The sequence below is a fragment of the Oncorhynchus mykiss genome, chromosome 10 (assembly GCF_057628025.1).
Source record: "Oncorhynchus mykiss isolate SJ-2025 chromosome 10, ASM5762802v1, whole genome shotgun sequence".
In the NCBI taxonomy this organism is placed as follows: Eukaryota; Metazoa; Chordata; class Actinopteri; order Salmoniformes; family Salmonidae; genus Oncorhynchus; species Oncorhynchus mykiss.
The window spans coordinates 17,097,708-17,111,283 of record NC_143031.1 but is presented as its reverse complement, the minus strand read 5'-3'; the positions used below and the strand labels follow the sequence as shown (position 1 = coordinate 17,111,283).

The 13,576-nt window shown below is 47.9% G+C and overlaps 1 protein-coding gene and 1 long non-coding RNA gene across 2 annotated transcripts in view; one reads left to right on the top strand and one right to left on the bottom strand.

Moving 5' to 3' along the window:
* The window catches only part of kirrel3a (kirre like nephrin family adhesion molecule 3a), a 275,985-nt gene that overhangs the window by 22,925 nt on the left and 239,484 nt on the right, over positions 1–13,576 (top strand). The window lies entirely within an intron of this gene.
* Positions 2,838–3,226, bottom strand: LOC149979947 (uncharacterized). Its single transcript, XR_016484041.1, has 2 exons — positions 3,109–3,226; positions 2,838–3,006 (listed from the first exon to the last, which is right to left on the bottom strand). It is a non-coding gene; the product is annotated as an uncharacterized LOC149979947 (long non-coding RNA).

The window sequence follows — 13,576 nt, the reverse complement described above, 5'->3', positions numbered from 1 at the left end:
CCTCAGATGGGCAACGAGCTTGGTGCCACCATTTTCACTCTTTTTCTTTATCTTTTTTTCTCATCTCACACTCCCCCCTTCCCCCTATTCTTCTCTCTCGCTTCCCCCCTGGGAGCACAGGGCTTGTCAGGCCATGTAAAGCTAAACAATCCTTGACATGACAGAGCCATTTTGACTTGTGGGGTCTTTGAAAATCAATGACAGACAATAGGTCCCAGTGTCACTCAGGTCTCCCGGTGCCTCAGACAGTTAATGGTTGGAAAATCTTTAGCACAAGTGGTTCAAGTGGAATCAGAATGGAGGCCAAATGAGGAGTAAGCAGCAGCACCAGCGCGATATGCCAGTTCGCCCACCCCGGCTTCCTCTGTTATCATCGTCCCCTTATGGTATACAGTAACATATTGCTGGGTGGTGTTTTTTGCAGATTGAACTGCGGTAAGGGGGAGGACTTCATTGACATCTTACTGTCAGTACAAGTGCACTCTCCCCTTTGCTTAACCTTTCTGCCCCAGCAGACTCCAGCCCTCCACCTCACTTTCCACACCGGGCCTGGAGGATGGCTCTATCATCAAATTACATTGCTTGAGCCGATGCTCGTGTGTGTGTGTGTGTGTGTGTGTGTGTGTGTGTGTGTGTGTGTGTGTGTGTGTGTGTGTGTGTGTGTGTGTGTGTACTGTATGTGTTAGCGTGTATCAAATCAAATGTATTTATATAGCCCTTTGTACATCAACTGATATTTCAAAGTGCTGTACAGAAACCCAGCCTAAAACCCCAAACAGCAAGCAATGCAGGTGTAGAAGCACGGTGGCTAAAAACTCCCTAGAAAGGTCCAAACCTAGGAAGAAACCTAGAGAGGAACCAGGCTATGTGGGGTGGGCAGTCCTCTTCTGGCTGTGCCGGGTGGAGATTATAACAGAACATGGCCAAGATGTTCAAATGTTCATAAATTACCAGCATGGTCAAATAATAATAATCACAGGCAGAACAGTTGAAACTGGAGCAGCAGCACGGCCAGGTGGACTGGGGACAGCAAGGTGTCATCATGTCAGGTAGTCCTGAGGCATGGTCCTAGGGCTCAGGTCCTCCGAGAGAGAAAAAGAGAGAATTAGAGAGAGCATACTTAAATTCACACAGGACACCGGATAGGACAGGAGAAGTACTCCAGATATAACAAACTGACCCTAGCCCCCCGACACATAAACACTGGAGGATGAGACAGGAGGGGTCAGGAGACACTGTGGCTCCATCCGATGACACCCCCGGACAGGGCCAAACATGTGAGTGTGTGTGTATTTGTAGGTCAGTTTGTATGAGTGTTTGTGTGTGCTAGTTTGTATGAGCGGGTGTGTGTGTGTGCTTTTGTTTTCCGAGTGCTGAAACGCGCGAGAGCCCTCGCCCACACTTCCTCTCCAGCAGAGACACACTCCCCATAGAATCTGGCCTCCAGATGACATCCGCACGGCCCCTACTCACAGCGTCTCACTCCCCATAGAATCTGGCCTCCAGATTACATCCGCACGGCCCCTACTCACGGCGTCTCACTCCCCATAGAATCTGGCCTCCAGATTACATCCGCACGGCCCCTACTCGCGGCGTCTCACTCCCCATAGAATCTGGCCTCCAGATTACATCCGCACGGCCCCTACTCACGGCGTCTCACTCCCCATAGAATCTGGCCTCCAGATTACATCCTCACGGCCCCTACTCGCGGCGTCAAACTCCCCATAGAATCTGGCCTCCAGATTACATCCTCACGGCCCCTACTCACGGCGTCTCACTCCCCATAGAATCTGGCCTCCAGATTACATCCTCACGGCCCCTACTCGCGGCGTCTCACTCACCATAGAATCTGGCCTCCAGATTACAACCACACGGCCCCTACTCACGGCGTCTCACTCACCATAGAATCTGGCCTCCAGATGACATCCGCACGGCCCCTACTCACGGCGTCTCACTCACCATAGAATCTGGCCTCCAGATGACATCCTCACGGCCCCTACTCGCGGCGTCTCACTCCCCATAGAATCTGGCCTCCAGATGACATCCTCACGGCCCCTACTCACGGCGTCTCACTCCCCATAGAATCTGGCCTCCAGATGACATCCGCACGGCCCCTACTCGCGGCGTCTCAGTACAGCAGCGGGACAAAAAGGCTTGACACAAGCCAGTAAAAAGGCCACTAAATCAAATGTAATTTAGCTGAAAACTCAGAACTGTCAGAAAAATTGGACAGTCCTATCCAGAACCACTTAGTTACGTTATTCATACTTGGGGTCGATTTGATCAAATCTTCCATAAGCAAGACTTATTTAGTGTGCTTGTGTTCACAACTATTGCCTGCATACACACCAGTCATATTATAAAAACTAGACACATCCATCTGTGAAAGTAGTCTTTCCAATGTTTTTTACATGACCAAAATCCATTATGTCAAGGGGGAAAAAATAATACTGCAATGTAAGCTCGATAAAACTGAGCCCTTACACTTATTTAGAGTGTATGGCATCCATATAAGGACTATCTCAGCTGTCATTATATGGACACTGTACAGGTGGAAAGTTCTACATTTTGAGAGCTTGGGACTATATTTTATCTGAAGTTGTGTCAAAATTCTGTTATTAACATAGCCTTCTTCTCTTCAATGTTCTATACCTATATAATATTCTAAATACTCCAATTCATGTTAAGTTCAAAAGAATACTAGATGAAAATTGCTGACACCATTCAAACCAATGAGGTTTCAGAACTTTAAAGAGAATGAGCTCAGAATCATCATTTTGCAGATAGTGTCACGTTCTTTCAAAATCGAACCCAGAAGCAGACCAGGACAAGGAGAGTAGGAAGAAGGTGAGTATTTATTTACAAGTGAATGTGAATGGGTAGATATATCCAGGTGGCGTAGCGGGCAGCGGTGGTGAGTTGATGGGAGTAAATAGGTGGATCCAATGGGGTAGCGGAATCCTCCGACGACCAGGCGGGAATGGGGTAAATGATCCGGGTGAGTAACTGAAGACATAACAAACGGAGGTAAGTTTAAGGCAAGCAATACGTAAAAAACAACAAAACAAATTCTATCCAACTTGAGGCTGATACTATGGCACAACATACTGTTCATGGCTAACGATCCGGCAGGGAATGGATGTCAGGTCAGAGCTTTTGAAGGGGAGAGGTGATGATCAGGACAGGTGTGCAGATTACTGATGGGATACAGGTGCGGGTGAACATCGATCTCCCAACAAGCTAATTCGCCCGGCAACCAGACAGGGTGCATTCCAGGACACCGGAAACACACTCCAGGACAGAAACACAGGCAAACACAGACTCAGGAAGCGGGATTCGTGACAGATAGAACCTTATAGTGCCAAACTCAACTTTTTCTAATGCAGATGATGTCAGTTAATGTGTGGAGCCTTGTGAAGGTTAAACATTGGTAAATGGACAGAGCCACGCCCTCCTCTCATTTTACATTTTAGTCATTTAGCAGACTATTTTGTCTAGAGTGACTTACATTGGTGCATTCATCTTAAGACACCTAGGTGAGACAACATATCACAATTACAGCAAGTACATTTCCCTCAACAAAGTAGTTATCTGCAAAGTCAGTGCTAGTAAGAAAAGACAAGTGCCAGGACAGAGAATAGTTCTCACTGGGCTGAGCAGGAGCTGCCCTCCCGTAAGGGTAGGAGGGCCAAGAGACCAGAGGTGGCAGAACAGAGTGTGGTGTTTGCCCAGTCGCACTGCTGTCAGATGGCAGGAAGTTGGCATGTTGATGAGTAGAAAGAGGGTAGAAAGGGGGCAGATAGAGAGAAGTACGACAGGGCGGAAGAGGAGACCGCATTGTTGCTGTGCTACCAGCTAAATTAAAGCCCTCCATTTCATGGTGTGGTTGGTGGTTGGTGAACGGACAGAGGAGGCCTCGCTGTCAGTATTTCTCAACTGCTAGTCACTTTTTTAAATTTATGTTTTACAATTTATTTAGACAGTTGGAAAAAGAGGGGGAGACAGGCAAATGGGAGAACAGTAGGAAGGGTGGACGCAGGGATTGAAACACGGTCTCCGGTGGGGGTTGTATGTGTGACTAGCCGGTGGGGGGTTGTATATGTGACTAGCCGGTGGGGGGTTGTATGTGTGACTAGCCGGTGGGGGGTTGTATATGTGACTAGCCGGTGGGGGGTTGTATATGTGACTAGCCGGTGGGGGGTTGTATATGTGACTAGCCGGTGGGGGGTTGTATATGTGACTAGCCGGTGGGGGATTGTATATGTGACTAGCCGGTGGGGGGTTGTATATGTGACTAGCCGGTGGGGGTTTGTATATGTGACTAGCCGGTGGGGGGTTGTATATGTGACTAGTCGGTGGGGGGTTGAGTATGTGACTAGCCGGTGGGGGGTTGTATATGTGACTAGCCGGTGGGGGGTTGTATATGTGACTAGCCGGTGGGGGGTTGTATATGTGACTAGTCGGTGGGGGGTTGAGTATGTGACTAGCCGGTGGGGGGTTGAGTATGTGACTAGCCGGTGGGGGGTTGTATATGTGACTAGCCGGTGGGGGGTTGAGTATGTGACTAGCCGGTGGGGGGTTGAGTATGTGACTAGCCGGTGGGGGGTTGTATATGTGACTAGCCGGTGGGGGGTTGAGTATGTGACTAGCCGGTGGGGGGTTGTATATGTGACTAGCCGGTGGGGGGTTGTATGTGTGACTAGCCGGTGGGGGGTTGAGTATGTGACTAGCCGGTGGGGGGTTGTATATGTGACTAGCCGGTGGGGGGTTGTATGTGTGACTAGCCGGTGGGGGGTTGTATGTGTGACTAGCCGGTGGGGGGTTGAGTATGTGACTAGCCGGTGGGGGGTTGTATATGTGACTAGCCGGTGGGGGGTTGTATATGTGACTAGCCGGTGGGGGGTTGTATATGTGACTAGTCGGTGGGGGGTTGAGTATGTGACTAGCCGGTGGGGGGTTGTATATGTGACTAGCCGGTGGGGGTTTGTATATGTGACTAGCCGGTGGGGGGTTGAGTATGTGACTAGCCGGTGGGGGGTTGTATATGTGACTAGCCGGTGGGGGGTTGTATATGTGACTAGCCGGTGGGGGGTTGAGTATGTGACTAGCCGGTGGGGGGTTGAGTATGTGACTAGCCGGTGGGGGGTTGTATATGTGACTAGTCGGTGGGGGGTTGTATATGTGACTAGCCGGTGGGGGGTTGTATATGTGACTAGCCGGTGGGGGGTTGTATATGTGACTAGCCGGTGGGGGGTTGTATATGTGACTAGCCGGTGGGGGGTTGTATATGTGACTAGCCGGTGGGGGGTTGAGTATGTGACTAGCCGGTGGGGGGTTGAGTATGTGACTAGCCGGTGGGGGGTTGAGTATGTGACTAGCCGGTGGGGGGTTGTATATGTGACTAGCCGGTGGGGGGTTGTGTATGTGACTAGCCGGTGGGGGGTTGTGTATGTGACTAGCCGGTGGGGGGTTGTGTATGTGACTAGCCGGTGGGGGGTTGTATATGTGACTAGCCGGTGGGGGGTTGTATATGTGACTAGCCGGTGGGGGGTTGAGTATGTGACTAGCCGGTGGGGGGTTGAGTATGTGACTAGCCGGTGGGGGGTTGTATGTGTGACTAGCCGGTGGGGGGTTGTGTATGTGACTAGTCGGTGGGGGGTTGAGTATGTGACTAGCCGGTGGGGGGTTGAGTATGTGACTAGCCGGTGGGGGGTTGTATATGTGACTAGCCGGTGGGGGGTTGAGTATGTGACTAGCCGGTGGGGGGTTGAGTATGTGACTAGCCGGTGGGGGGTTGTATATGTGACTAGTCGGTGGGGGGTTGAGTATGTGACTAGCCGGTGGGGGGTTGAGTATGTGACTAGCCGGTGGGGGGTTGTATATGTGACTAGCCGGTGGGGGGTTGAGTATGTGACTAGCCGGTGGGGGGTTGAGTATGTGACTAGCCGGTGGGGGGTTGTATATGTGACTAGCCGGTGGGGGGTTGAGTATGTGACTAGCCGGTGGGGGGTTGTATATGTGACTAGCCGGTGGGGGGTTGTATGTGTGACTAGCCGGTGGGGGGTTGAGTATGTGACTAGCCGGTGGGGGGTTGTATATGTGACTAGCCGGTGGGGGGTTGTATGTGTGACTAGCCGGTGGGGGGTTGAGTATGTGACTAGCCGGTGGGGGGTTGTATATGTGACTAGCCGGTGGGGGGTTGAGTATGTGACTAGCCGGTGGGGGGTTGAGTATGTGACTAGCCGGTGGGGGGTTGTATATGTGACTAGCCGGTGGGGGGTTGAGTATGTGACTAGCCGGTGGGGGGTTGTATATGTGACTAGCCGGTGGGGGGTTGTATGTGTGACTAGCCGGTGGGGGGTTGTATGTGTGACTAGCCGGTGGGGGGTTGTATGTGTGACTAGCCGGTGGGGGGTTGAGTATGTGACTAGCCGGTGGGGGGTTGTATATGTGACTAGCCGGTGGGGGGTTGTATATGTGACTAGCCGGTGGGGGGTTGTATATGTGACTAGTCGGTGGGGGGTTGAGTATGTGACTAGCCGGTGGGGGGTTGTATATGTGACTAGCCGGTGGGGGTTTGTATATGTGACTAGCCGGTGGGGGGTTGAGTATGTGACTAGCCGGTGGGGGGTTGTATATGTGACTAGCCGGTGGGGGGTTGTATATGTGACTAGCCGGTGGGGGGTTGAGTATGTGACTAGCCGGTGGGGGGTTGTATATGTGACTAGCCGGTGGGGGGTTGTATATGTGACTAGTCGGTGGGGGGTTGTATATGTGACTAGCCGGTGGGGGGTTGTATATGTGACTAGCCGGTGGGGGGTTGTATATGTGACTAGCCGGTGGGGGGTTGTATATGTGACTAGCCGGTGGGGGGTTGTATATGTGACTAGCCGGTGGGGGGTTGAGTATGTGACTAGCCGGTGGGGGGTTGTATATGTGACTAGCCGGTGGGGGGTTGTATATGTGACTAGCCGGTGGGGGGTTGAGTATGTGACTAGCCGGTGGGGGTTGTATGTGTGACTAGCCGGTGGGGGGTTGTATATGTGACTAGCCGGTGGGGGGTTGTGTATGTGACTAGCCGGTGGGGGGTTGTATATGTGACTAGCCGGTGGGGGGTTGTATATGTGACTAGCCGGTGGGGGGTTGAGTATGTGACTAGCCGGTGGGGGGTTGTATATGTGACTAGCCGGTGGGGGGTTGAGTATGTGACTAGCCGGTGGGGGGTTGAGTATGTGACTAGCCGGTGGGGGGTTGTATATGTGACTAGTCGGTGGGGGGTTGAGTATGTGACTAGCCGGTGGGGGGTTGTATGTGTGACTAGCCGGTGGGGGGTTGTATATGTGACTAGCCGGTGGGGGGTTGTGTATGTGACTAGCCGGTGGGGGGTTGTATATGTGACTAGCCGGTGGGGGGTTGTATATGTGACTAGCCGGTGGGGGGTTGAGTATGTGACTAGCCGGTGGGGGGTTGAGTATGTGACTAGCCGGTGGGGGGTTGTATATGTGACTAGCCGGTGGGGGGTTGAGTATGTGACTAGCCGGTGGGGGGTTGAGTATGACTAGCCGGTGGGGGGTTGTATATGTGACTAGCCGGTGGGGGGTTGAGTATGTGACTAGCCGGTGGGGGGTTGTGTATGTGACTAGCCGGTGGGGGGTTGTGTATGTGACTAGCCGGTGGGGGGTTGTATATGTGACTAGCCGGTGGGGGTTGAGTATGTGACTAGCCGGTGGGGGGTTGTATATGTGACTAGCCGGTGGGGGTTTGTATATGTGACTAGCCGGTGGGGGATTGTATATGTGAGTAGCCGGTGTGGGGTTGTGTATGTGACTAGCCGGTGGGGGGTTGTGTATGTGACTAGCCGGTGGGGGGTTGTATATGTGACTAGCCGGTGGGGGGTTGTGTATGTGACTAGCCGGTGGGGGATTGTATATGTGACTAGCCGAGAGCACTCCCCCTTGACCACGTGGTCTACATTCCTAGTCACTTTTGTTGTGACCCAACTGCTAGTCATCTGATGGCCAAATGGTTGGGGGCTGGTTAACTGTGATGGGTGGATTATACTCGCACCTACAGGCGAAGTAGGTATTGTGGTGCTCATGTCAATTTCCTTTCTTTTTCAGCTACATACCAATGCCTACTTCTCACTTAAAACATTTTATTTTTTTAATAGTGCGAGTGCTTGGCTAGATCTCCACTGGATCTCTGTTACCCAGTTGTGTCTGTTTGTTTGAAGGCAGGTGTTTGCTGTGTGGTGGTGGTGTTGACTGAGGTGAGTGGTTGATGTGGGGACAGAGGCCGCCTGCTGTTCCACCTCTCAATTCAATTCAATTCAATTCAAGGGGCACCTCTCCCTGCTGTTCCTCCTCTCCCTGGCAGCCCACTATCAGTGACAGCCTTGTTTGATGTCAGGAAGCGCCACAACATGTCGACGACACCTCCATTGTCCTCTCAATGTGTTTTTTCTTCCCGCTGCTAAATGGCTGTGGAATGTAGGACACTTGATGCTTTGTCGCAGCCCTGTCATCTCTCCCCTCTCCTCCCATCCCCAATGCTGCATGGCCTCTGAAGCCAGTGTAGATACCACTCATTGTCAGGCCGGACACACTTTCACTGTCATGGCGACAATGTTGTCACTGAGGCCAAGTTTTGACAAACGGCGGTTGGTGTTGTAGCCCAATGTCTCCCAGCCGCCAGAAAAGGCCAAATGGGGAGCGACATCTGTGTCACCTCTGGAGCTCTGCTGGGACTGCCATCCAAGAGCGACGGTGAATTTTTATCTTATTGGCAAAATGCACTGTCAACAAGAGGACTGATGAATGGGAGTGTTGCAGACAGGAGGGTGGAGGGGACAGGGATGGGCAAAAACAAACTAATCACATTTGCAAAGTTTTTCCTCTTTAGTCTATAGTTCTCTGAGACGTTTATTTGCTAATGAAATACAAAGCTTCACAGAAAAGTAAATACGATTTTGATTGTCTTGAGCAAATATTGCAAAGGTATTTTTCTCTGTGCCCTGATAAGCCCTCATATAAACTCATACTAGTCAATCATACATCTTCTACCAGATCATATACAGTAGACACACGTACCGTAATTGATTAGGCATTAATTGTAAAAACATAATCATATAATCTTTGGGGAAGAAAAGGCATCAGCGAGATCTAAACATGATTTTTTAAAGGATTGCATGGATATAGAGAGTTAGAAGGGAAAAAGAGGGTGCTAGAGCAGTGGATTCAAGCCCTGCTCCATGAGGTTCACATTACGTCATCCAGAGGCAGCAGCTTAGACCACTAAATAACCCCAGAACAGGAACCTATGACCTTCTGTTCTCAATCCATGTATACATTGCTCCCATGAAAACAGTGAAAATCAGTGTTGTACAACAATTTATGGAATATGAACATTCCTCAGTCAAATGCCAGAAAATGCCCAAACATCTAAGTAATTACTATGGGATGAATAGAATCCTTCACTGATGAGGTAAATTCCTTTGGCATGGAGCAAAAATGTCTCGCCAACTACATTACGCACTCAATCATTGCCTTTATTCCCTCTTCCACATCCACATGATTGGTATTCATAAGCTAAACCGGGAGAAGTCTGTTTTTGAACAGTTAAATGAGCGCAAACCTCAACCGTAGATGCATTTACTTCGCTTACGATTAAACATACAATTGTGAACTTTTTTGGTAAACAGTTTAAATTTGGGGTTTGGATGGGGTAAGTCAGTTGAGCTATGCCCACCAGGCATTTATATGTCCTATTATTCATAAATCAGTTGCTATATCATTAATTTAAATGTCCAAAAATAGCAGTACCAGTCCCAGATTGCCCCTTTAACTTTCTCTGACTTTCAAAGCCCACATATCAATCAAGGTGATGGGTGAGGCATGATTACCTTTTTTTAGAGCTGTAAATCCACATCTTGCCCTCCGACACTAATTTAATTCAGAAAATGGAACTTCACATTTTCATTATACAAAACATTAAGAATACCTGCTCTTTCCCTAACATAGACTGTCCAGGTGAATCCAGGTGAAAGCTATGATGGCTTATTGATTAAAGTCACTCGTTAATTCCACTTCAGTGTAGATAAAGGGGAGGAGACAGGTCAAATATTGATTTTTCAGCTTTGAGATAATTGAGACGTGGATGGTGTATGTATACCATTCAGAGGGTGAATGGGCAAGACAAAATATTTAAGTGCTTTTGAACGGGGTATGGTAGTAGGTGTCAGGTGCACCGGTTTGTGTCAAGAACTGCAACGCTGCTGGGTTTTCACACTCAACAGTTTCCTGTGTGGTCCTCCACCTAAAAGACATCCAGCCAACTTGACACAACCGTGGGAAGCATTGGTGTCAACATGGGGGGGGGGGGGGCATTGATGTTCCACAGGAATTTCCAAGAAGTCCTGAAATGGAAAAATGTCTGTTGCCCTGTCTAACTCAGCATCTGTTTCAGTGTAACTCAGCCGTAGCTCGCTTCGTTTAGTCATACCCTTTGGTAATAGCAGCTCTCAGTCTTAAGTATACCTGATGTGTATTCATTGTAAAAATCCAAGTTGAGTTGTCTGCTTAGCTTATAAACCCTCCTTCAGTGGTTAAGGCACCAGGCATAGAATTAGGAATTAGAATAATTTAATAGGATCTCTAAGGCACCAGGTCTCATGCATGAAGGAGGTGGTGGGAGCACATAGGAAACCATGCTTTAACCATGCTCTAATCTCATTGCTTGCAGTTGACTACATTTCTCATTTCAATTGCAATTTCCTGTACTGACATTCCTCAGATAAGGCACTGCAGGTAATCATTTGAAGAACTGTGTACAGTATTTGAAGCTAGAGCTCTTATCAGTTCATTGTCAGTAAATTGTTCCACTCAGTTTGGCAATACGTAGCTGACAGTATGTCCAATTTTATTGACATGAACATAATATTTACTAGAGCATTTCTTTACAGTGTACAAAGGAAGCAGAATAAACTCATCACAAATCACATTTAGCATTGGGCACAAACAAAGACAGACTTCTCTGGCAGCTGAAGAGGAATTAAAACAAATGCTGCTTCTCCACTGTTTTCCTCCCATTTGGAGAGCTTATTAAGTAAATTAAGTAGTTAATTGGATAGCACTAACCAACACAATTGGTTAGATAAACTTCAGATTAAATTTATTGAATTGGGTAGCAAATAGAACTTTACTGCAGTCTTACTGCCCTGTACACTACTGCGAATGTAAAAATATATGGTCTCTAGGCCAGGGATCATCAACTAGATTCAGCCGCTGGCCAATATTTTCTTGAGCGGGTGGCTAGGGGGCCGGAACATAATTACGAAGAATTTGTAGACTGCAAATTGACATCAAGAAGCCCAAAATATATAATATAAACCTTGCTTACATTTGTATACGGTCACATATTATCTCTCTATTATGTGTGGGAATACTTTGGAACAGAATTCCCAAAGTAAAATCACTTGGAGCTGATTTTCTGCTGATTTTACAGTTTTTATGTCCAACAATTTGGAAAAATAAAAATCAAATCAGTTTGGAAATCATGCTCTAGACCCCTCAAATTCAACTCTGGCCCACAAAGCCAATTTCACAGCATTTCTTTCATTGTTCCCCCCTAATCAGGGACTGATTTAGACCTGGGACACCAGGTGTGTGCAATTAATTATCAGGTAGAACAGAAAACCATCAGGTTCCGGCCCTCATAGAGTTGAGTACCCGTGCCCTAAACTATAATAGTTTATGAGGGGACAGACCAATTTCTCTGGATTTGGGGGATATGGCTCTAACTTTATCCCAACAGATTAATGTGTTTGTGGGTGTGTGTCTGTGTATGTCTGCAAGTGCATGTACAGTATACCAGACTCTCAGACAGTAGGTTATATATAGATACATATAGGTTGAATGGGACACTAGAGAACACACACTAACACACTACCCTGAATCCATTCAATATCTACCATTTAGAGACGTCACTCTGGAATCCCATCTGTGGATGAGCTCAAGCCCAGTTTCCCGGGCAAAAAAATCCAAGCGTGCGTTGGAGATCATTGACAATGCGAAGGAGAATAATTGTGCCAAATTCACAGCCATCTGGTCTCAATCTCCACCCAGATCCCCATGCACAGCTTGCAATCCTTCCCCCCAAAATCCTTAAATCCTCACAATCTGCCACACTCAGTATATAGCACCCTTAATCCTCGATGCAACCCACCACCGCTGCAATCCCTCTATCCTCTGCAGCTCCACACACTGACCAGATGAATCCATACAAAACCCACAGAATACCCCCTACGTACAGACAGCAAGGTTTTCTTGTAGCTAGCCAACCACTTTATTTTTCTTTCTATCAATGGAGAAGGGACATGAACATAATGGAGTGAGGAAAAAAGAGGAGAGGAAAAAAATAAGATTGTAAGCTGCTATTGAAAGTGGCAGATGAGGCACTCTCTCGCAGTTGCGTCATGATGGGGATTCAGATATCAGTGGAGGATATCACTTTGAATAGAATTGAATAGGAAATTATTACAAGTTATTATGTCTAGATACAGCAATGCCCAACCAAATTGCCCCTTTTTTACTTTAACATTTTGTAGTGCGTTTCCAAATGATAAGAAAGACGATATGTGTTGAAAGATCGGTGTCACACCATGCGACATAGCTAGATTATTCTGTTAGACGTTGTTAAAAGACCACTTTCCTAGTGACAAAATGAGAAAAGAATGCTGCTATTCTTAGAGTGTTGATCATTGGCACATGAATGATAGAAGCTTTCCATGTTTGGCCTTCTGGAAACCACTCAAATAACCACCCATAACCTTCTGGCCTGAAGTACAGACCTGATGCCTAGTTGGCACTGGCATTTGTGGGTCATGAAGAGAAGTATTTCCAGGGTCAACCTATCCAAGCCAAAGATGATGGCAAACATGCCCGGCTGTCCAAGAGAATGTTTAGACCTGGAGACCGAAAAGCTGGGGGAAATTACGCCCAAAACAATATTTTTTTTAATGAATCCAACCAATTCTGTAATGAATCCAACCAATTCTGTAATGACTGCTGTTGGCATGGTCTTTCTTTGAAATGGAAATACTATATCAGAATGATGTATATGGAATCATATGTTTTTAAATGGTTCCTCGTAGCACTCATTTGAATGCGCACCTGACGCTCAGCGAGGGATTCTTTCAATTAATTTGGAAGGGTTTCACTTCTTTTGGGGATTTTGTACCGTTTCCATAGCACCATTTGCCTTTTATGGTTTAGTGTTATACATCCTACTACAATTGGCATGCCAATTGTTCACAGTGACGCCTGTTGAAGGATATACTGTAGTGGAGCTGGGCCGGTGAGCTAAGCGCCGTCACAGGCCACGAGCTGGGAACAGGGGGTATTTGATAAAGCCACAGTCGCTTTGGAAGTGCCACTTCCCCTGTGATGGAGGAGATGAAAGGCAAAGGCATGTTAATTATGCATCAGTGTCAAATGGAGAACACTCTGAGGGGACATGTCCTGATTCATTTAGGAGATTATTCTTCAGGTCTGCATGGGGATTCAAAATATATTATTTA